The 24456-nt window shown below is 41.9% G+C and overlaps 1 protein-coding gene across 1 annotated transcript in view; it reads left to right on the top strand.

Moving 5' to 3' along the window:
• The window catches only part of LOC137653407 (TBC1 domain family member 2B-like), a 687014-nt gene that overhangs the window by 283565 nt on the left and 378993 nt on the right, over positions 1 to 24456 (top strand). The gene's annotated exons all lie outside the window — the stretch shown is intronic.

Genomic DNA, 24456 nt, shown 5'->3' with positions numbered 1-24456 from the left:
TTGCAATATCTGTCGGACCTTAGTGTCCAAAGATTTTGATAATCCCAAGTCAATGGAGTCTAGGGATGCAGCTCGTAAGAAACTACGCAATTGGGTAAGAGGATTCCAGATCTCTCCGATACCATACCTACCTAACAATAGGATGCGTAGCTTACTATTCCCGAAAGCAAGTAGGGAAATAGTGGTGCCCCAGGCACGATTTGCACCTCCCTGCATCCAGATAGCCTTTAGGACGGAGGGCAGGAATCCACCCCGGGAAGAAGTTGACAATGTCGTGTCGGGATTGTCTTTGTCTGTGCCGGCTCTAGACATCTTCACCTTCTACCCCTCTATTAGACAAAATGGACCAGTTACTGGCCCATATTATGGGTCTAATGGAAAACTTTTGCAAACAAGGCGAAACGGAGGAAGTGAAATTCAAGATAGAGCTCTGTGAAGCTCCACTTGTCGCCCCCCAAGGGTCATACAAGCGACCCAGAGACCAAGACCTTCCGACATGCTCCAAAACCAATCCCTGGAGGTATGCGGAGCTTATGCCGATTTTAGACGGCAAACTCTACATCTCGGAGAAGATGGGAGCTGTTCCTTTAGGCAAAATCCAGTTTTGGCCAAGCTTTAATGCTTTCCCTAATTGCTTCATTCGACTGATGCATGAACCAAAGTCAGGAAAAGAAACGGAACCGAAGGAAGTCAGGATTCTCGACCATGATAAGGCACAGGTTATCTTGTCAAGTAGCCTGAGAAAGGCGGGTTACTCGGTGTCGAAAGTGTTCGCACTGAGTAAGAGACACCCTACCTTTCTTGCTCCTGCTTCAATAACATTCCCTTTTACGTGGAAGGCATTTAAATTTGTTGCCAAGGCAGTGGAGACAGGCAAACCATGTTCTGCACTCAAGGAGTGCAAGCCTCTGTCACTAACCTTACCCATGGAGGAGAAGGATTGGAAGGAAGTTCACTTAACCTTTTCAGTAGGGAAACTAGACGCGGACAGTTTAGCGAGGATCTCCCTAAACTTTCTGAGTTTCTTTTGTGCAAGAAACAAGAGACAAAGGAGAGACTTGCAGCCTCCCTATCCCTACAGAATTGCATAGAGTTGGGTTCAGCCCATCAATGTACCCCAGACATGCTCATGGTCTTGGCCAAAATGCATATGGCCACCTTAGTAAAAGACCTATATGCCTTTATGAAGGCTAGGCGAGCCTGTAGGGAGTTCGTGTTCGCTGCCGCAACAGTGAAACATGAAGCCAGGAAGCTGATACCTTCCAACATCTGGGGTAGAGACCTCTTACCAAACGAGGTAGTCAAAGAGGTGATTGAGAAAGCCACTAAGGAGAATAGGAACCTTCTCCAGAAGTGGGGCATCTTTTCAAAGAGAAAGTCTTCCACGGATGTGGGTCCCCAACCTTAAAGGAAGACAGAAAAGTCTAGAATTTTCCCTCGGTCTGTTCAACAACATCCCATAGTTTCTATGACCGCGGTGCCGCAGGCAGGCGGTCGAAGAGGTAAACCTTCTGATCAGTCGAAGCAAAGAGACGCTTCTGGTAGGATGGAGGTTCCTTCAGGATTGCTGGACCTTCAATCCTTGGGTCCAAGGCCTAATCAAGATGGGACTAGGATGGAAAATAGACATGCCTCCACCATCATTTCCTCAACTCTTCCTACACTCCAACCCTGTTCTAGAAGAGTATACCTTAGAGCTCTAGAGCATACAGGTGGTAAGGAAAGTAAAGTCCATCGAATTCCAGGGAAGGCTGTTTGGTGTTCACTAGAAGGACTCAAGAAAACTCAGAGTCATTCTGGACTTGTTGCCACTCAACAAGTTTAAATAAAACACCAAGTTCAGAATGTTAATCCTTCTGAACATAAGGACCCTATTTCAAAAAGGGGTGTTCACAGTCTTGATAGACCTAAAAGGTGCCTATTGGCAGCTTCCAGTCAGTTGCCCCCTCTCCTCCTACCCAGGATTCAAGTTACAGAGGATAGCGTATGTCCTAAGAGCCATACTCGTCGGACTAAACACAGTCGTAAGTATGTTCACGGAATTGGCGGACACAGTCACGTAATAACCATGCCTAGAAATGGTTCAGGTAACAAAGTACCTGGATGAAAGGCTGGTGCGGGCAGCACCCAAAGCGGCTGGTCTGCGAGCATCCAAAGAAGTAATCCAGTTCCTGGAACATCGGCGATGCAAAATCAGCTTCAAGAAGTCGCGATTCTCTCCAGCTCAAAGGCTTCATTGGTCAAAAAACCATCGAAACCTGAGGTCACACTGGCTCTCCTTTCCCTTAGGGATGTAAAAGGAAATCGCAGGGTCGGTCAAGAGACTATGGTAATCAGTCAGGATTCCAAGACGCTAACAGGAAAGAGTTCTGAACTCTTTCCAGTTCGCAGTAGTGACAGACCCAGTGCTAAAATCACAGCAGACCCAGTGCTAAAATCACAGCTGAAAGATGCGTTAAGAGTCTGGAGAAGATACGTATCAAACGTTCGAAGAGATCTAAAATGACCGATATCGGTCTTTCCTTGATCGCTTCCCAACCAATGGTCAAAGGCCAAAAGCCTATTGACGACTGTGCCATTGCAACTACCTCGACTATCGAAGATCATCTGCATGGATGCCTAGTCGTGAGAATGAGGTGTTCACTCCCATCAGAGGAAAATCCAAGGGACTTGGTCATTTCTATCCAAGGCCATGGTAGTCCTGTTGAGGTTAGGGAAACTCTCTCCACGCAGATCAGGCCTAATCAGGCTGATCTGGGACATCGAAGCAATAATGAGACGTCTGAACCGACAAGGCTCGAGAGCATCTCATATAGTTTAGGTGATGTTAGCCATCCCTTGCTTAAAAGGATGGCACCTATCAGCAGTTCACGTACAATCGATCCGCAATGTGACAGCGGATGCTCTATTCAGGCTCAAGCCGATAGAGTCAGAATGGTCCACAAACGCAGACCTATTCTCCCCCAGATGGGAACAAGTCCCCGAGCTGCAGATCAACCTCTTCGTGACGAGCGTCATCAAGAAACTACCTCGATATGTAGCCACATACGAGGATCCTCTAGAGGAGATAACAGACACCACGTCTCTAGTATGGAAGGGATGGACTCAGGAATTCCTGTTCATCCCATCCAATTTCCTGCTGAAGGTCCTCAACATGCTGAGATCCTTCCAGGGAGGGGTAGCTCTGGTGGCTCCCAAATAGCCCAAGAGCAACTAGTTCCCTATAGTGAAGGAACTGAGGCTGAGGCTGGCCCTTGTACTGAACCCAACACTCTCAGAGGGTTCAGAAGTTAATTGCCTTCGATTCATCACAGAGAGCCCAAACCCTTCATTTCATGATTTTCTTGCCCTAGCAGTTAGGAAAAGATTTGGGATCTCAGAAGGCAATATAGAATTCTTAGAAGAATACAAGTCTAAGTCAACTAGAAGACAATATGAGTCATCTTGGAAAAAGTGGGTTACTTTTGTAAAAGCAAAAGAACCGAAGGAAATTTCAATGAACTTCTGTCTGTCTTTCTTTGTCCACCTTCATAATCAAGGTCTGGCAGCTAACATGATAGCTATGTGAAACTCAGCCTTGACTAGACCTCTTCTATATGCCTTTCAAGTGGATCTGGCGAATGAAATCTTTAATAAGATTCCGAAGGAATGTGCAAGGCTTAGGCCTGCAGCACCTCCAAAGCCCATCTCATGGTCTTTAGGTCCTACATTATGCCTCATTTGTGAACAATGAAGATTGTTTAGAACTGAATCTCTTTCCTAATCCAACCTTTCTCGCTAAGAACGAGCTACCCACTAAAAGATGGGGTCCCTAGAGAATCTGCCCTCTGAAGGAAGATCTCTCTCTTATGTCCTGTAGAGTCTAAAGGTCTATCTTCGTAGAACTTCAGACTTCGAGGGAGGACAGCTCTTTAAAGGAGAAACCTCGGGATCAAACTTATCTCTAAAACAACTGAGGGCGAAGCTCACCTACTTTATTCGCAGAGCAGATCCTGACAGTACACCCGCAGGTCATGATCCGAGGAAAATTGCTTCATCACTGAACTTTTTTCAGTATATGGACTTTGAGTGCCTTCGCTCATATACTGGATGGAAATCATCCAGAGTGTTCTACAAACACTATGCTTAGCAGGTCCATGAACTGAAGCACTATGTGGTGGTGGCAGGTAGTGTATTAAAACCTGTCGTCTAATTGCTGCGACGAACAGTTAATTGATTGGGACTATCAATTAAAGGGAAAAGGTGTCGACACTTCCAGTGTGATACCCTTTAAGTGAGTGTTACCATGCTGACACTAAGTCTGTTCAAAATCTCAGTTGTGGAATTATACAGATAACACTTGTGCCGTGTGTACGTAGTACACAGTGTTGATAGGATACAACATTTACAGAAATTATAAAGGAAAAATTTATTAGAATTTTTCAGTCTTAGAGTGGCACTCATCATTTCTTCCCTTTCAAAGGGGGAAAATAATTTCTGTATACGTTGCAGGTATAATTCCTTTAACATGTTACATTCGTTTCACTTGTTATTTCATTTAGTCATTTATTAGAAATAAATGTCTATTAGAATGTAATTGCGTCCTAATTCGCCCGGCAATTTGCATATTTTTTGGGGCTCAGGCCATGTCGTCCTGATGGAAGGTTCCTTTAAGAAGCTTCCTAGGGTATATTTGACTACAGTGATATTGCCAGAGAATTTAACTTAAGGTTTCCAGAATTCTAACTCCTGGCACGAATATCCTTAAAGTTTCCTTTAAGGATATCGCACAATATCAGGGGACGTATTCTTGACACGCCACATAGCAATCTGCACCCCGCATAGCGTTTACGCTTCGAGGGGGAAAAGTGGCAAAATAAAAGAGGAGCCGTTAATAAGGTTCCCTTCCTCCGTTACTGTTTGATTACTCAGATGGCGCCACCATTGCCGCCATCTTTATTCCTTTTTCTGTAGCGAACTCGCTCGGTGATTTTCTCGGTAGCTCTCTCAGTATTTCGGATTTATCATGCAATCTCCAGCTTCTTGTGCCTCTGGAAAGTTGAGTATTTGATCTTTACGTTGTATAAATTTAGCTCTTGCCGTAAAGTAAAAAATTAATTCAAAATTAAGTTAATTTTTGGCAGAGCTATTGCCTGAACCGGAGGCGTCTTCGGTGCTGTCGTTCGTAATGCAAGAGTTATTTAATGTGCCAGAACGACTTTCCTGGTATAATAGCATAAATGAAATTAGCTATTTAGTCTTCATTGCTAGGAATTAATTATATTATGCCGATTGTATTCGCATTAGCTTCGGCGATTTAGGTAGCTGATCTTGTTTACGCTAGGCTTCCTAGCCTTGGCTTTATAGTTTACTTTCTTGCATGATATAATAAGCGTTCCTGGTGCTAATAAATTTAAATGAAGATATTAGGCAATTTATACATGTAAGATATTTCGATTGCATATAAATATTTCCTCTTCTGAGATAGTATACGAGAGAGCTTCGATGATTTACGTAGTCGATCTCACTGTCTCACTAGGCTAGCAGCCTAGTGGCTTTAGTATACTTTCATACATACTCCCCAGTTACCCTCGTGTTTAGGGTAATCCCTCCTTCCCTCTGAGCGTAGCCTTCGGCTACAACCCTAGTTGGTCTGCCTCGAGTTGTCATTCAGGCAAGACTAGGCTAGGGTTTTTCTGCCCCTTTCCTTAGCTGCAGATGGTAAGCTTCGGGTTTGGGTCAGAACCTCAGAGTACTTAGTCTTGTGCCGGCAGCTGAACTGTAGGGTGAATGAAATTCCCGTCAGTTTATGTTGTCGGCATAGGAGGCTAAGCCTCCCTAGATTGCACTTGAAGGGGTCATATGATTTACCCCTTCTCCCTGCGGTCTAGTAGACTAGTCCTGTGCTTGCAGACCCTAGGCTGAAGAATAGATATTCTTCTGTTGCCTAGGATGGCACCGGCATTGGAACTCTGTTTCTCTCTTGTTTAAGGGTGGCGGCTAGATGGCTGCTGGCCCCTTTACTTTATTGGCAGACCCTAGGCTGGAGAATAGATTTCCGTCCACCTAGGATGGCGCCGATACTGAAACAGAGCTTCCTTAGGGTGTGGTAGGACCGGCAACTTGCCGGCTCCTCTCACACCTTATACAGGAATCTTTTTCCTCCCCCCTCTGTCCTTTAGTTATGGGCTAGCTATCACAACATTTTGGCTGTTGTCCTGCAATCTCACCGCTTGCCGGCAGGTTGTAGGGCCGGCTCGGGCTTCTGCTTGTATGGCCTAGTCACTCAGCTTTCCCTTTCAGACACAAAGCTCCAGGTAGCGGTGTCGGCAGGACCAGCTGCTGGCAGAAGATCCCTTCGCTATAGAGTGTTCTTCAGTCCTCTTTTGGACTGCCATTCACAACCTGTGTCCGGCAGTGACCGACATTGGAGGTGGATGGGTGGAAGCCTGAATATCTTATATTCTCCCCTTCCATTTGAACCCTCATTCCGGAGGAATTAAGTGAGACAGTGCTCTTACATCATCCTTCACTCCTTGCTTTCTCTCTCTCTATCAGCTAGTGCTGCCAGGTACTAGCCTAACTGGCAGGTGCCGGCCACTACCCTAGCCGGCAAGATGCTGGCTAGATTTGTGTGCTGACAGCCAATGATCCGCTGACACAACTGACTTAGCTGGCAAGAGCCGGCCGAGTTCTGACTACCGGCCACTACCCTGTCACATAGAATGCTGACTGGGCTAGTGTGCCGACAGCCGGTGACTCGCCGGCAAACCGGCGGTCCGCCGGCCACCATTCCAGTCGATGTTGTGCCAGTTGAACTGTGCCCTAGGTGCTAGCCTTGCCGGCAACATGCCGGCTACAACTACAGTATATGTCTATACATTAGCCAGTATATTTGCAGTATTAGATCATACTGCAAACAGAAAACTATGGTATAAAAGTATACAGTAGTTAAATTTCCAACATACTCTGTGTGTCCAGGCGCAGTCTATTGTTGAGACCATATAAGATAAGGAAAGGAATTCTCTTTCCATATACTGATAGATGATCAGTTACGAATGACCCTCATTATTAATCCTTTTGGAAGTTGGTGTTAAGTTACACGCATCTATCTTTATAAGCTAGATCTCTTCCAATGGGCCTCCTTAGGAGGATAACCCTAGGCTTTAATTTTGAAGGAGGTCACAGCAATTGGCTGGGCAGGAAACAAACGTATGTGTCTTTCCTAATTCATTTCTAGCTTATCTATCCTGAGCTATATGTAATAAAATAAAATGGAAAATATTATTAATAATATTTATTAGTTTATCTAGTGAGATGAACTACTTTATACTCATTTTATTTTCCTCTCTTTACAGGAGGACCATGTGAAGTGCGGCAGCATCTTCTGCAACGTCCGTAGCAAGGACTTCTGCGACCACGAGGAGTGTAGGACGCATTCCCATGGTTCCATCACCAAGGGACCTCTCAAATATTTGGACCCCCAGGTATGTAATGTGTGCCTTACCTCCTGAACGAGCATATGAGGGCCTATCTATTCCCCAAAACATCTGTGGATGCTGTTATACCACAGCCTCACCCTGAGATCCCTTGTGTCCAGATTTCCATAGATACGGATGTCTCTGATGCGATGAAGGACATCCATCTATATGAGAGGATGTCAGAGGTGTCAGAAGACACCGAAAAGGACCTTCTTGCTGAAGGTCAGGAAGAGGAGTAAACGTTGAGGATGAAGTCGAAACTGTGTCTGTTTCGTCGGTTCCAGCCCCAGAACTAGTGCCCTCTATGTCCTCCGCTCCTCCACCTGATACATCAGATAAGACCCTGTCTACCATTATGGCTATGATGGAGACGTTCCAAAAGAGGAGCGAAGGAAGGGAAGCTGCGCTAAGGAAGGAGATTCATCAACTTGCAGCGTCCATGGGTCTCATAAGAGACTCAATGTCAAGGATCTTCCCTCGTGCTCTGAGGTAAACCCATGGAGGCATGCTGAGTACATGCCAATCACGAATTGGAAGATCTTTATCTCATAAAAGCTGGGAGCTGTCCTTATCGAGGACATCGAGTTCTGGTTCAGCTTTGATTCCTATCCCAACTGCTTCGTTCGTCTAAAGGCGGAACCTGTATCCAAAGAGGAGACAGAGCCGAAGGTCATAGTGCTTGACCATACAAAGGCTCAAGCTTTGTTGGCTAGCAGTCTGAAGGACAGGGGCTTCACTAATTCTAAGGTGCCAGCCCTGAGTAAGAAACACCCTTCCTTTCTTGCTCCAGCGACAATGGCCTTTCCCTTTGCGGAAAAAGGGTTCAAGGCCGTGATCAACGCAGTGGAAGCTGGGAAACCTTGCCCTACACTGGAGGGGTGTAGCCCCTTTCCCTAGCCCTGCCTACAGATCACAAGGACTGGAAGGATATTCAGCTTACCTTCTCAGTCGGGAAGTTGGAGGCCGATATTGCTGGACGTCAGTTCAGCGAAAACCTCCCTAAGATGTCTGATTTTCTCCTGCGTAGGGAGCAGGAGACGAAGGAAAGGCTTGCTGCATCTCTGTCCCTCCAGATTACCTTGGAGGCAATGGCCAGTGAACATAGGTCCCCAGATATGTTCATGGTCGTGGCCAAAACACATTTGGCAACCGGGATTAAAGACTTTTATGGCTTTGTTAGGGCTAGAAGGGCTTGCAGGGAATTCGTGTTTGCCTCGGCTGTGGTAAGACACGAATCCAGGAAGTTGATATCTTCCAATATCTGGGGAAAGGACCTCTTCCCGAATGAAGTGGTCAAGGGGATAGTCGACAAGGCCGCCACGGAGAACAGGAATCTTCTCCAAAAGTGGGGTATATCGGTTAAAAGGAAGTCTTCCCCGGATGAGGGTCCCCAACCGAAAAGGAAGACAAAGAGGCCAAGGTTGCCCTCTTGCCCCGCAAGACAACAACAGCAACTTTCCATGACCGCGGTGCCCCAGATGGTGGCACAACCCCAACCCACCTATCAGATGGTACCCCAGCAGGTGGTGAGTCAGTCACCAGCCTTCACTCCTGCCTATGAGAGGCAGACCACTACCTTTTGCCCTAAAGGTAGAGGGTCAAGTAGAGGTTCCTCTAGACGCCCCTCAAGAGGAAGAGGGGGTAGGGGAGGACGCGGTTAAGCTGGCAAGCCCTCCGGATACCAGAAGCAATGAGATGCTTCCGGTAGGAGGAAGACTCCGACTATTCCGGGATCGCTGGACCTTCGATCCCTGGGCCCATAGCCTGATCAAGAGTGGACTAGGTTGGAGCTGGAAGGCAGCTCCACCATCATTTCCTCAATTCTTCCAACACTCTACCCCCTTTATGGAAGAATATACCCGAGAATTCTTATGATAAGGAGGGCAAAGTCCATCAAATTCCAAGGAAGGCTGGTTTGTGTTCCCAAGAAGGACTCAGACAAACTCAGAGTCATTCTGGACTTGTCGCCACTCAACAAGTTCATAGAAAATGACAAGTTCAGGATGCTGACCCTTCAGCACATAAGGACCCTATTCCCCAAAAAGGCATACACAGTCTCCATAGACATGGCAGATGCCTATTGGCACATTCCGATCAATCACCAACTCTCCTCCTACCTAGGATTCAGGCTACAAAAGAGAAAGTACGCTTTCAAAGCCATGCCCTTCGGACTAAACATAGCCCCAAGGATCTTCACGAAGCTTGCAGTTGCAGTTGTTCAACAACTACGCCTACAAGGTGTCCAGGTGATGACCTACTTGGACGACTGGCTGGTGTGGGCAGCATCCGAGACGAAATGCATGCAAGCATCCAAGAAAGTGACCCAGTTCGTGGAACATCTGGGATTCAAGATCAACATCAAAAAGTCTCGACTATCTCCAGCTCAGAAGTTTCAATGGCTAAGTATACATTAGAACTTACAGTCACATTGCCTCTCCATTCCATTAAAGAAGAGGATAGAGATAGCGGGATCTGTCAAGAGACTACTAAAATTCAACAGGCTCCCTTTAGTTTGCATCAGTGACAGACCCAGTGCTAAGAGCGCAGCTAAAAGATGCATCAGGAGTCTGGAGAAGATATGCATCAAACGCTCGAAGAGATCTAATAAGACCAATGTTGATCCGACTACGATCACCTCTCAAGCCATGTTCGTAGGCCAGGAACCTGAAGAGGTCTGTGCCTCTGCAACCGCCTCCGCCCTCAGTCATCATCCACACGGACGCATCAAAGGAAGGATGGGGAGGTCACTCTCATCAACGGAAAGTTCAGGGAACTTGGTCGTCTCTATTACAAGACCTTCCACAACATTTCTGAGGCTATCGCAGTCTTCCTCACGCTGAAGAAATTGTCCCCTCGCCCTTCAGTCCACATAAGACTGATTCTGGACAGCGAGGTGATAATGAGATGCCTGAATCGTCAAGGTTCGAGATCACCTCAACTCAACCAAGTGTTAGCCATCTTCCGCTTAGCGAAAAAGAAGAGATGGCACTTATCAGCAGTTCACCTTCAAGGTTTCTGCAATATGACGGCGGACACTCTGTCCAGACTAATGCCGATAGATTCAGAATGGTCCCTAGACGCAAGATCATTTTCCTTCATCTTCCATCAAGTCCCGGAACTGCAGATCGATCTCTTCGCGACGAGCGACAACAGGAAACTTCCTCGGTATGTGGCCCCATACGAGGACCCTCTAGCGGAAGCAGTGGATTCCATGTCGCTCAACTGGAACAGATGGACCAGGACTCATCTGTTCCCTCCAACCAACCTGCTAATGAAGGTCCTCAACAAGCTGAGATCTTTTCAAGGAACAGCAGCCTTAGTGGCTCCCAAGTGGCCCCGGAGCAACTGGTTCCCTCTAGTATTGGAATTGCAGCTGAGGCTGATTCCTCTGCTGGACCCAGTTCTGACTCAACAAGTACAGAAGTCGAATATCTTCGCTTCATTACAGAAAACCCAAGACCTTCATCTCATGATTTTCTCTCCCTAGCAGTAAGGAAAAGGTTTGGGATCTCGAAAGAGAGTATAGACTTCTTAGAGGAATATAAGACTAAATCTACCAGAAGGCAATATGAGTCATCTTGGAAGAAGTGGGTTGCTTTTGTCAAGGCAAGAAAACCAAAAGAAATCTCAACAGATTTCTGTTTATCTTTCTTCATTTATCTTCATGAACAAGGTTTAGCAGCGAACACGATAACTGTGTAAATCTGCCTTAACTAGACCCTTGCTTTACGCTTTCCAAGTAGACTTTTCTAATGAAATCTTTAACAAGATTCCTAGGGCCTGTGATAGGCTTAGTCCTGCAGCACCTCCAAAGCCCATTTCATGGTCCTTGGATAAGGTTCTACACTTTGCCTCGATATTGGACAACGAGAATTGCTCCCTGAAAGATTTGACTCAAAATGTTATATTCTTGTTTGCTCTAGCCTCAGGGGCTAGAGTTAGTGAGATAGTGGCCCTTTCTCGGGAAGAGGGCCATATCCAGTCTACTGAAGTGGGAGAACTGAATCTCTTTCCCGACTCAACGTTTCTGGCCAAGAACGAGCTACCCACCAGAAGGGGGGGTCCCTGGAGAATCTGCCCTCTGAAGGAAGATGTCTCGCTGTGTCCAGTGGAGTGTCTAAAGGTCTATCTTTGTAGAACTTCAGACGTCAGGGGAGGACTGTTCTTTAAAGGGGAAACATCGGGCTCAAACTTATCCCTGAAACAACTGAGGGCGAAGATCACCTACTTCATTCGCAGAGCGGATCCTGACTATACACCTGCAGGTCATGATCCTCGGAAAATTGCTTCATCATTGAATTTTTGCCAGCTCATGGATTTCGAGCGTCTTCGCTCGTATACTGGATGGAATCATCCAGTGTTTTTCAAGCACTATGCAAAGCAAGTGCAAGAATTAGAAAAATACATGGTGGTGGCAGGTAGTGTACTAAAACTTGGCGCTTAGTGCTGCGAGGAACAGTGAATTAATTGGGACTAATTCTATAGGGTGTACATGGTGGCACATTATAGTGCAACATGGTAAGTGAAATGTCATCAAGGTGACATTATGGACTGTTCCAATGTCTAAACGTGATGAAACATAGACTTAACACTAGTGCCGTGTGTTTTTACACAAGTGCAAATAGACAGACTTTCTCAGAAATATATTAGAAAATTATTGAATTTTTAATTGAGTGGCATAAACTTTTGTTTTCAGATAAAACAAGTATTTCTGATGTGGCCTGCATTTTCTATGTTTATTAATTTTATTTGCTTGCATCTCTAATGTTGTTATGAAATGCATGCTGAATTACTATTTATTGATTGCCAATAAATATCTGATAGTTTTTTGCGTCTTATTTCGCCCCAAACATATATGAATAAAGTTATGTATGAGCATTACTTTTTTATTCCTTATTATTCTGCATAATAACATTGAACAACTGTAGTAACTTTGTTCCTGAATGTATACAAACCTTTTCTGCCCATGCACACCTTGTTTCGACGTGGATATAAACTTATCTGTTGTGGTATACAGCTGAGCTGATATACCTTAGATGCTATGGTGGCTTATGTGAACTTTTGTTCGTTTTGAAAATAAAAACTTTGGCTTAAGGCATACAGCGAGACCTGTATACCCCTTTGGCTGCCAGGTTGGTCATATGAAATATGCAAACTTTGAGACTTTTTCCCGAGTCTAGGATGACTCTTCCCTGTAGGGGGCAGGAAGCACTAACATAGTTCATGATTAGAAGCAGTGACGTATAACGGTAACGTCATAGGTCTCTAAGGTCTAAATGACCAAGGAAATATTGTCTTGAGGTTAAGGCTCGATTGGAAAATCCATGGATACATTAATGCTCTAGTAAACTTCCATCAGGACGACATGGCCTGAGCCCAAAAAATGGATTTTGAGCGAAGCGAAAAATCTATTTTTGGGTGAGATAGCCATATCGTCCTGATGGACCCGCCCCTCTTTCTATGAAAGGCCTTGGCAGGATCCCTCCCAATAATACTGTATCTGTACCACCGGTTCAACACTACAAGGAATAAAGATGGTGGCACCATTTGAGTACTCAAACAGTAACGGAGGAAGGGAACCTTATTAATGGCTCCTCTTTTATTTTGCCACTTTTCCGCCCTCGAAGCGTAAACGCTATGCGGAGTGCAGATTGCTATGTGGCGTGTCAAGAATACGTCCCCTGATATTATGCGATATCCTTAAAGGAAAGTTTAAGGATATTCGCGCCTGGAGTTAGAATTCTGGAGACCTTAAGTTGAATTCTCGGGGAATATCACTGTAGTCAAATATAACATAGGAAGCTACTTAAAGGAACCTTCCATCAGGATGACATGGCTATCTCACCCAAAAATAGATTTTTCGCTTCGCTCAAAATCCGTTAACATGCCAGAGTTCTTTGACTTACTCATTTAAGTAAACCTCATATCATTGTATGCTTACAAACAATGGATATGGTGGACACTGATATTGATCCGACAATATATACAAACCGTGAGACCGTTTGTATACCCAGTGAATACTTATGTTTGTTCATACAATATATGCTAACCTTGAGGCCCCTTTTCTACCATCTAGTATGACTCTTCCCTGTAGGAGGCAGGAAGCACTAACATTGTCTATGATTTAGTGATAATGACGGATAACGGTAACGTCATTTGTCTCAAATGGTCCAGTTGACCATAGAAAAATCATCCCAAGGTTAAGGCACCAATGAAAATCCTCAGATACAGTACTTTCTAGTAATGCTCTGGTAAACTTCCATTTGGACGACATTGCTTGAGCCCAAAAAACGGATCTATTTTTGGGTGAGATAGCCATGTCGTCCTGATGGACCCACCCTCCTTTTCTATAGAAAAGGTCTTTGCGGAATCCCTCCCGAAACTACTATATCTGTAGCACCATGCTCAATGCTACAAGGAATGTCCACCATCTTGCATATGGCACCATCTTGATACTCAATAGTAGTATGGGAAATAGGGTAACCTTGATAACGGCTCCCCTTCCAAAATTGCCACTCTTCCCCCTTGGCGCGAAAACACTATTCGAGGTGAAGATCGCTATGTGTCGTATCAAGATATACGTCCCCTGATTTACGCGATATCCTTAAGAGAATGTTGAGGATATTTGCGCCAGGAGTTAGAATTCTGGAGACCTAAAGGTAAATTCTATGGGAATATCAATGTAGTACATATATCCCTTGGAAGCTACTATTAGGAACCTTTCATCAGGACAACATGGCTATCTCACCCAAAAATAGATTCTTTGCTTCGCTCAAAATCCGTTATATATATATATATATGTATATATATATATATATATATATATATATATATATATATATATATATATATATATATATTTATACAGTGAACCCTCGCTACTTCGCGGTTCGACAATCGCGGATTCACCACTTCGCGGGGTTTTTCCATAACCCATATATATATACATATCGCGGATTTTCCGGAAAATTCGAAAATACCGCGAAATCTGAAGACCCCCAAATATGATATTTTGTTACCTGTAATTCCATTAATACTGTAATTAGTAATATCTGCTCTTACTGATTGTTCATTGCATTACATATGATATATAATTCAGCACAGAAAGAAATAAAACACGAAAAGAGAATGTGATCATACGATAATTCAGTACGTAGTAAAATTAAATCGAATATGAAACGCAAATCAGATGCAGTCATACCATATTAGAATGGTGTGTACTGTAATGGATGTGCTTCTTTTCCCTGAATCTTTTGTATGTATACGTACGTAGTACAGTACTGCATCCAATAATATTCTTTGTTGCAAAAATCACATTTCGAATAAGCGTACGAGAGAGAGAGAGAGAGAGAGAGAGAGAGAGAGAGAGAGAGAGAGAGAGAGGCGTAAAATAGCGTACGTAAAGTGTGTATTATTATTATTGTTATTATTATTATTATTATTGTTGTTGTTGTTAATAAAATTATTATTGTTATTATTATTATCATTATTATTAATATTATTACTGTACAGTATTATCATTATTTATTATTATTACGGTATTGTACTTAATCTACGTACGTTCAGTATGCGCGGGGCATCTTCTATGAGTAGGTAACCAACGCATCATAGTACTGTAAGACGGGTTGTGATTGGTTCAAGCGCTGATAGATGACGAATCAGAACTCAAGTTTTGTTATCTAGCCTGTGATTGGTGTTTTGCCCGCATCTTCTACCCGCAGCATCAAAGTTCTCGCGGGGCTGGATCGTTCACTCTCTGTTACCGCGTATCGCTGAGTAGACGTTCTTAAGTTTGTGAAGTTTAATCTGTGCTGTGTGCGACCTTTTTAAGTTGAACTTTTTGTTACAGTACTGTACGTAAATCCTACTGTAATGGCTCCCAAGCGTTCTGCTTCTCTTAAGGCTGGTAGTGAGCCTAAACGCCACCGAAGGATGATAACGATAGCTGAGAAGGTTACGCTTCTCGACATGTTAAAAGATGGTAGAAGTTACGCGGCCGCCGGCCGCCATTTTGGCATCAACGAATCCACCGTTCGCTATATCAAAAAGGACGAGGCGAACATTAGAAAGACGGCTGCAATCACCTTTAGCAGATCAGCGAAGCGAGTCGTTACAACGCGTAATAAAACGATCGTACGCATGGAAGGTGCTTTAGCTGTGTGGATTGCCGACTGCCGGAAGAAGAACATAGCGTTGGATACGAACACCATCCAAACAAAGGCTTTGAGTTTATATGAGAATTTTGCTGCAAAGGAACCTAAAGACGACGACGGCAACCATGCTGAAGATGATGATGATGCAGATGATCCTCAACCAGGGACATCCACTGATTCCCAGCCTCAGAAACGTTTTTCCGCAAGCAAAGGATGGTTCGCGAAGTTTCAGAAACGCTTCGCCCTGAAAAGCGTTTCCCTGCATGGCGAGGCTGCTTCGGCTGACACTGCCGCTGCTGAAACTTACGTGAACCAGACGTTCAAGAATATTATCGCCGAAGGTGGATACAAGCCGGAACAAGTCTTTAATATGGATGAGACTGGCTTGTTTTGGAAGAGAATACCGTCGCGAACTTTCCTGTTCAAAGAGGAAGCCAAAGCCTCTGGCTTTAAGACATTCAAGGATCGCGTTACCCTCGTGATGTGTGGCAATGCTGCTGGATTTTTGTTAAAGCCGGGGCTTATTTATAAGTCGAAAAATCCTCGCGCTTTGAAAAATAAAAATAAGAATCTCCTTCCCGTGTACTGGATGCATAATCAAAAAGCATGGATTACGAAGATGCTGACCTCCAACTGGTTCCACCAGTGTTTTATCCCGCAAGTCAGTAAATATCTCTTAGAGAAGGGCTTGCCATTCAAGATTCTTCTCCTTATGGATAACGCTGGTGGACACGCAACTGACCTGTCGCATGAGGGCATTCAGGTTGAGTTCCTGCCACCCAACACCACGTCATTAATTCAACCGATGGACCAGGGGGTTATCAGGGCGTTCAAGGCCCTCTACACGAAGAATACCTTGGCGGACCTCGTTGCGTGTGTGGATGCTGCCCAAGATGACGAGGATGAAGATTTTAACTTGAAGGCGTACTGGCGGCAGTACACCATAGCCACGTGCCTGCAGAATAATCAGAAGGCACTTCAAGAGATGAAACCTGCAACCATGAATGCGAGCTGGAAGAAGTTGTGGCCCGATATTGTTTACGACGACAAGGGATTTACTCCGTCGGAAATCCAACACTCTGCAATACGGAAATATGTGCAATTGGCTGCCATAATTGGAGGTGACGGGTTTGGCGACATGACGACTGAAGACGTCGACGAGTTGTTGGACTGCCATTCCCAGCCCCTAACTGACGCAGACCTCGAAGACCTGACGAAATCGGCAAGTGAGGAAGAGAGTGATACCCAGGAAGAGACCCAAGAAAATGTCGAAGAAACGGGCTTAACATTAGAACGGCTTGCCAAGGCCTGCAACCACGCGAAGGAGTTGAAAGAAATGTTGCAAGAGTGGGACGAGGATATGGTTCGCTCGATGCAATTCTGCAACAAGGTTGATGACATAATGACTCCCTACAAAATGCTCTTGGATCGAAAAAAGCAGCAGCGGCAACAACTTCCGATCACAATGTTCTTCCAGCCTCGCAAAAAAGAGCCAGTTCCTCCTGCTAGTACGCCTTCGGAAGAAATTGAAGTTTCCCAGGAAGAAGTTGAAGAGGTGTCCCAGGAAAAGACACCTCCGTCTGAAGAGACGTGAAATACTATCATTGGCTGCACAGTAGAACACATCATCAGCTTCATCATCATCATTTCTACTGTGCAGCAAATTCATCGCCATCACCATTCAAGTTTTTCTTCAACTTCTTTCGTGGTGAGTACAGTAACAATCTTTATTTTTTACTTTAATATTCTTACTGCCTGTTTTATAGTTTAGTAATGTACGTACTGTATGCATTAAGTTAAAGGGAAGGTTTTAAAAGTCTACATGTTGTAACCTATCATATTTTTTTTTTTTTAAATTTACATTTACGTACGTAAAACAATCTCTCTCTCTCTCTCTCTCTCTCTCTCTCTCTCTCTCTCTCTCTCTCTCTCTCTCTCTCTCTCTCTCTCTCTCTCTCTCTCTCTCTCTCTCTCTCTCGCAAGTTGTATTTGTATGCCGGTGAAGTGAACACTTGTGCGTCCCTAAAAATATCCTGATTTAACGCGGATAACAAAAAGGCTATCGAGTGAAATATAGCTACAAGTTTTCGTGAATAGTCGGTGATTAGTTTGAGGGCAGAAAAGTGAGATAAATCGTCGGCATAGGATAGTTATCTTGTGAATTAATAAAAATCTGACCAAGATGGCATTGTATAACACAGGCAACTCGTGGAGAGATATCGCTGGAGTCAGCAAAGGCAAATTTCATGAGTTGGCGAAACAGGAGCTCAACCGATTGACAACAGATGTCACTAACAACTCCAACCAGTGTGACGGAAAAATATTCGCAGACATATTGAAACAATATGATCCAATAGACTGGAACAAATCTGCGGAAAACATCAGTAAAATAATTGAAGAAATTCCAAAGAAAATCCAAGTGGTAAAGAGACTTATAAAGAAAGTCTACATCAATCAACACATTACATTAAAGAACAATAACAAGTCCAATATGGTAAATATGCTGATTGATGCATTGGGAAAAAGAATGCCAAAATGGTGTAATACATGTAAGATATGGTATTCCATTAATAATCCTCAACAACTGATTAGAAAATGTAATGCCTGTAATGTTCCAACACACCCCACATGTGCTGAAATACAGCAAAAAATAAAAAATAGAGACACAAAGGTATTCTGCTCAACATGCTTAGTCTGGATAGAAAATATAATTAAGTCGAGACTAAAGCTGCAATTAGTTGAAGAAGAAGAAGAAGAAGAAGAAGAAGAAGAAGAAGAAGAAGAAGAAGAAGAAGAAGAAGAAGAGAAAAATGAACAAGATATGTGTAAGGATGCAGAGGAAATCATTGATATAACTTATGAAGCCATCCAACAACATACTTATGAAGAAATAAATTATCAGATGGAAACAAATAATAGACCCAAGAGACTCTACCCGGACCTACATACTTTTAGGGAAGAGCAAGAACAAGAAAAAAAAGAAAAGAAAGATATAGTCTGTAATAGGCTGAAAAGAGGGAATTGCAAATTTGGCGAAAGATGCTACTACAAGCATCCAAAGATATGCCATAATTATGAAATATATGGTAAATGTGCGTATTTAGACGGATATGGAGACGAATGCAGAGATCTCCATCCAAAAATATGCAAAACCCTAAAAGAAGGAAAAGGATGCAGTTTCAACAAAAAATGTCGATATATGCATCCTGCAACTATGAATGAGAGTAAGAAAACTCAGCAAACTGAAAAGAAATACAAAAATTAAACAAAAAAAGAAACAAAAAAGCAGACCGAGTATATACCGCACTATGCACCAAAAAAGGCCTTTCAACCTAAAGCTCCACAAATAGAGCCCAACTACCAAGAATGCATATATAATGCCAGGGGTTGGTGCAGATATGGAGATAATTGCAGGTTTACACACAAAAATAAGTATGAAGGCGAAAGAACAAATATTATGGAAAAGTTGGATTTTTTAATGGCAGAATTCCGAGAAATGAAGAAAAGAACATCATATCAGAACAGGAAGGAAGCATGGGAGAATCCATATTATTACCAATATTAAATAATGGAAATGAGACACAAACCATAATAGTGATGAATGCACAGGGTTTAGTCACGAGTAACTCTAAAAGGAAAATAGAGTTCCTAGAAGAACTAACCCAAATTGAAAAAATAGATATATTAAATATACTGTAAGTGAAACATGGTATTCCCAAGAGACTGGCAGTGATGACCAGATAAAGGGTTTCCAAACTTATAGATCAGACAGAAAAAATAGGAATCAAGGGGGAACCGCAATATATGGAAGAGACATAAATCAAGGAAAAGTCTGTGAAAAATACAGCAACACAGAATGTGAATTGATTGCGGTAGAATTTGAATTTGAAAAACTAGTGAATATTGTAGTTTACAGACCCCCAAATACTAAGGAGTTTGACATAATAATAGAAAAAATAGATGATATATGTAGAAACCATAAAGACTGGAATATACTCCTATCCGGAGATTTTAACTTTCCTTTCGTGGATTGGAAAGAACGGATAGAAGAAAGTGGTTGTATGTATACATATAAAAAAGAGAGTAATAGTAGCGCAGAAGATAAGAGGCAATTTGAAAAGCTTCAAGATATGCTATTAGAACATAATATGCAACAAATAAACCACATTCCAACAAGAAAGGAAAATGTCCTAGATCTAGTATTTGTGAATGAGGTGAATTATGTTAAAGAAATAATAGTGTATAACACGGGAATTTCAGACCACAATGTCATAGAATTGATAGTTCATTCCAAAGCAAGTGATCACAGAATTAATAAAAGCACAAAACTTTGGGAAGGATATGGAAAATATAACTTTTACAGTAAGAATATAAAATGGTCAGAAATAAATGAAGAACTGAATAAAGAATGGAAAAATGTATTTATAAGTGATGATATACAGGTAAATACGGATATACTGTACAAAATACTGGAGAAAATTGTTGAAAAATATGTACCGAAAAAAAACAATAAACAAAAGACGTGCATACCAAGAGACAGAAGGATCTTATTTCAGAAAATTAAAAAGTGGAAGAAAAATCTTGCAAAAGAAAAAAATGTGTGGAAAATGAGGGAAATAAAATGTAAGATAGAAAATGCAGAACAAAAGATTATGCAGTCGAAAGAAAATGAAAAAAGGGACTTAGAAGAAAGGACACTTCAAAATATAAAAAGAAACCCCAAAGTACTTTACTCCTATGCAAAAAAGATGAATAAAAGGAGAATAGAAATAGGCCCTCTAAGAATTGAAGGACGGCTAACGAATGAAAAAAAGGAAATATGCAACATATTAGCAGAAAAATATAAGAGTGAGTTCACGCCAAGAATTGCGAATGAGAATAATGAAACAGAAATGAGAGAAGAAAATGTTGAATATCTAACGGATATAGATATTAATGAAGCAGATATTGTCACGGCTATAAACGAAATTAAAAATGGATCGGCAGCCGGACCAGATGGAGTTCCAGCAATTTTGTTAAAAAAAAACTGCAAACACTATCGCGAAGCCACTTGCAATACTGCTAAGACAGAGTATAGATATGAGCGAGATATATGTTAAACATAAATTAGCTTATATAACCCCTATCTTCAAAAGTGGATCAAGACTAGAGGCAAGCAATTATAGACCTGTTAGTCTAACATCACATATTATGAAAGTGTATGAGAGGGTAATAAAAAAGAAAATAATGAACCATTTGGTCAAAAATAATTTGTTTAATATGGGTCAACACGGTTTCGTACCTGGAAAAAGTACACAGACCCAACTGATAGCTCACTATGAAAACATATACAATAATATGATAAATGAAAAAGACACAGATGTGATCTATCTAGATTTTGCAAAAGCCTTTGACAAGGTAGACCATAACATATTGGAGAAAAAAATGAGAAAGCATAATATTGAGGGAAAGATAGGAAAATGGGTAAAAGAATTCCTGCAAAACAGAAAACAGATAGTGGTTGCAAATGACGAGAAATCAGATGAAGCCCAGGTAATATCTGGTGTGCCCCAAGGTACGGTATTAGCTGCACTGCTATTTGTTATTATGATCTCAGACATAGACTGTGATGTTGAAAACTCCGTAGTGAGAAGTTTCGCCGATGACACAAGAATAAGTAGAGAAATTACTTGTGATGAAGATAGGAACTCACTACAAAGAGATCTAAACAAAATATATGAATGGGCGGAGATAAATAGGATGGTATTTAACTCCGATAAATTCGAATCAATAAATTATGGAAACAGAGAAGGAATGGTGTATGCATACAAGGGACCTAATAATGAGACAATCACAAACAAGGAAGCAATTAAAGACCTTGGTGTAATTTTAAATAGGAATATGTTATGCAACGACCAAATAGCAACACTGTTGGCTAAATGTAAAGCAAAAATGGGAATGTTATTCAGACACTTTAAAACAAGAAAAGCTGAACACATGATTATGCTTTACAAAACTTATGTGCGTAGTACACTCGAGTACTGCAATGTGATATGGTACCCACACTACCAAAAGGATATTGCGCAAATAGAGAGTGTACAAAGGTCCTATACTGCTAGAATAGAAGAAGTTAAGGACCTTGATTACTGGGAAAGACTGCAATTTTTAAAACTATACAGTCTAGAAAGGAGAAGAGAACGCTACATGATAATACAAGCATGGAAGCAAATAGAAGGAATTGCTGAAAACATCATGGAGCTTAAAGTATCAGAAAGAGCAAGCCGAGGTAGATTAATAGTACCAAAAAGCATTCCAGGTAAACTGAGAAAGGCGCACAGGACATTAATCCACTACGCACCAGCATCGATAATGCAGCGACTATTTAATGTGCTGCCAGCTCATCTAAGAAACATATCAGGAGTGAGCGTAGATGCGTTTAAAAATCAGCTCGATAAATACCTAAGATGCATCCCAGACCATCCAAGACTGGAAGATGCAAAATACACCGGAAGATGTATTAGCAACTCTCTGGTGGATATACGAGGTGCCTCACACTGAGGGACCTGGGGGAACCCAAACAAAAAATAAGGCAATAAGGTAAGGCTCTCTCTCTCTCTCTCTCTCTCTCTCTCTCTCTCTCTCTCTCTCTCTCTCTCTCTCTCTCTCTCTCTCTCTCTCGTAAATTGTTTTCCTGCTTTGCTACGTACAATACTGTATAATTTATATTTGTAAATGCTTTTACTGTAAATACTGTATGTACTGTATCATTATTTATCACTATCATCATGCGCGTTAAATGCCTTGTTTGTTCTGAGCGTGGTTGTTTACTGAGCGTACACGCCGTCGTTTCAGGCGGCATCATTAAGAAAAACATTTCATTTGGAAGTCCTAAGAAAAATACGTAAACTAAAACATTGGTAATAAACAAATCAACATACAGTACAGTACTGTATAATCAATATAATCGATGCAAAAACTAACCTATACATATATGTGTACTGTACACTAAATGAGTTTGTTTCTTCATTATGATCAGAGATGAACGTAAACAAAACATTGGTTGCCATTTTTTATCGTGCTTTTTAGGTGTTTAGGAAACGCATGATATAAAATCGCCTTTAATATTTGTGCCTGTTTTAGTTTAGGGTGCTGTAGTACATGCATTAAGTGTTCTGTACATTAAAGGGTGGTTTGTTAACAGTACTACGTACAAGGGAAGGTTTTAAAAGTCCGAATATACATGTTAAATAAATAGGTAAATATGATGTCACTACTTCGCGGATTTTCACCTATCGCGCCCGCGTCTGGAACCTATCTACCGCGATAAACGAGGGTTCACTGTACACTATTATTATTATTATTATTATTATTGTTATTATTACTAGCCAAGCTACAACCCTAGTAGGAAAAGAAAGATGCTATAAGCCCAAGGGCTCCAACAGGGAAAAATAGCCCTGTGAGGAAAGGAAATAAGGAACTAAATAAATGATGAGAATAATTTAATAATGAATCATTCTAAAAACAGTGACAACGTCAAAACAGATATGTCCTATATAAACTATTAACAATGTCAAAAACAGATATGTTATACATAAACTATATAAAGACTCATGTCAGCCTGGTCAACATAAAAACATTTGCTCCAACTTTGAACTTTTGTAGTTCTACTGATTCAATTACCCGATTAGGAAGATTATTCCACAACTTGGTAACAGCTGGAATAAAACTTTTAGAATACTGTGTAGTATTGAGCCTCATGATGGAGAAGGCCTGGATATTAGAATTAACTGCCTGCCTAGTATTACGAACGGGACAGAATTGTCCAGGGAGATCTGAATGTAAAGGATGGTCAGAGTTCTGAAAAATCTTTTGCAACATGGATAATGAACTAATTGAACGACGGTGCCAAAGATTAATATCTAGATCAAGATTTAGAAATTTGATAGACCGTAAGTTTCTGTCCAACAAATTAAGATGAGAATCAGCAGCTGAACACCAGACAGGAGAACAATACTCAAAACAAGGTAGAATGAAAGAATTAAAACACTTCTTCAGAATAGATTGATCACTGAAAATCTTGGAAGACTTTTTCAATAAGCCAATTTGTTGTGCAATTGAAGAAGACACAGACCTAATGTGTTTCTCAAAAGTGAATTTGCTATCGAGAATCACACCTAAAATTTTAAAAGAGTCATACAAATTTAAAGAAACATTATCAATACTGAGATCTGGGTGATGTTGAGGAGCCAGCGTCCTTGACCTACTTACAATCATACTTTGAGTTTTATTAGGATTCAACTTCATACCCCATAATTTGCACCATGTACTAATTTTAGCTAAATCTCTATTAAGGGATTCACCAACCCCAGATCTACATTCAGGGGATGGAATTGATGCAAAGAGAGTAGCATCATCTGCATATGCAACAAGCTTGTTTTCTAGGGCAAACCACATGTCATGTGTATATAGTATGAAAAGTAATGGGCCAAGAACACTACCCTGTGGAACACGGGATATCACATTCCTATACTCACTATGGTGCCCATCAACAACTCTGATATCTATTACTTAAAAAAATCAATAGTAATGCTAAGAAACGACCCATCCACTCCCAACTGTTTGAGTTTGAAAACAATGGCCTCATGATTAACACGGTCAAAGGCAGCACTAAAATCAAGGCCAATCATACGAACTTCCCGACCACAATCTAGGAATTTCTGTACAGCATTGGAGATTGTAAGAAGGGCATCACATGCTCCAAGGCCTTTACGAAAACCAAATTGCAAACTAGGGAATAGATGATTACCTTCAGCAAATCAATTAAGACGTTTTGCCAGAAGACGTTCAAAATCTTTAGATACTAT

The sequence above is a fragment of the Palaemon carinicauda genome, chromosome 14, assembly GCF_036898095.1.
Source record: "Palaemon carinicauda isolate YSFRI2023 chromosome 14, ASM3689809v2, whole genome shotgun sequence".
Classification (NCBI taxonomy): Eukaryota; Metazoa; Arthropoda; class Malacostraca; order Decapoda; family Palaemonidae; genus Palaemon; species Palaemon carinicauda.
This window is presented reverse-complemented; position numbering and strand designations above follow the sequence as displayed.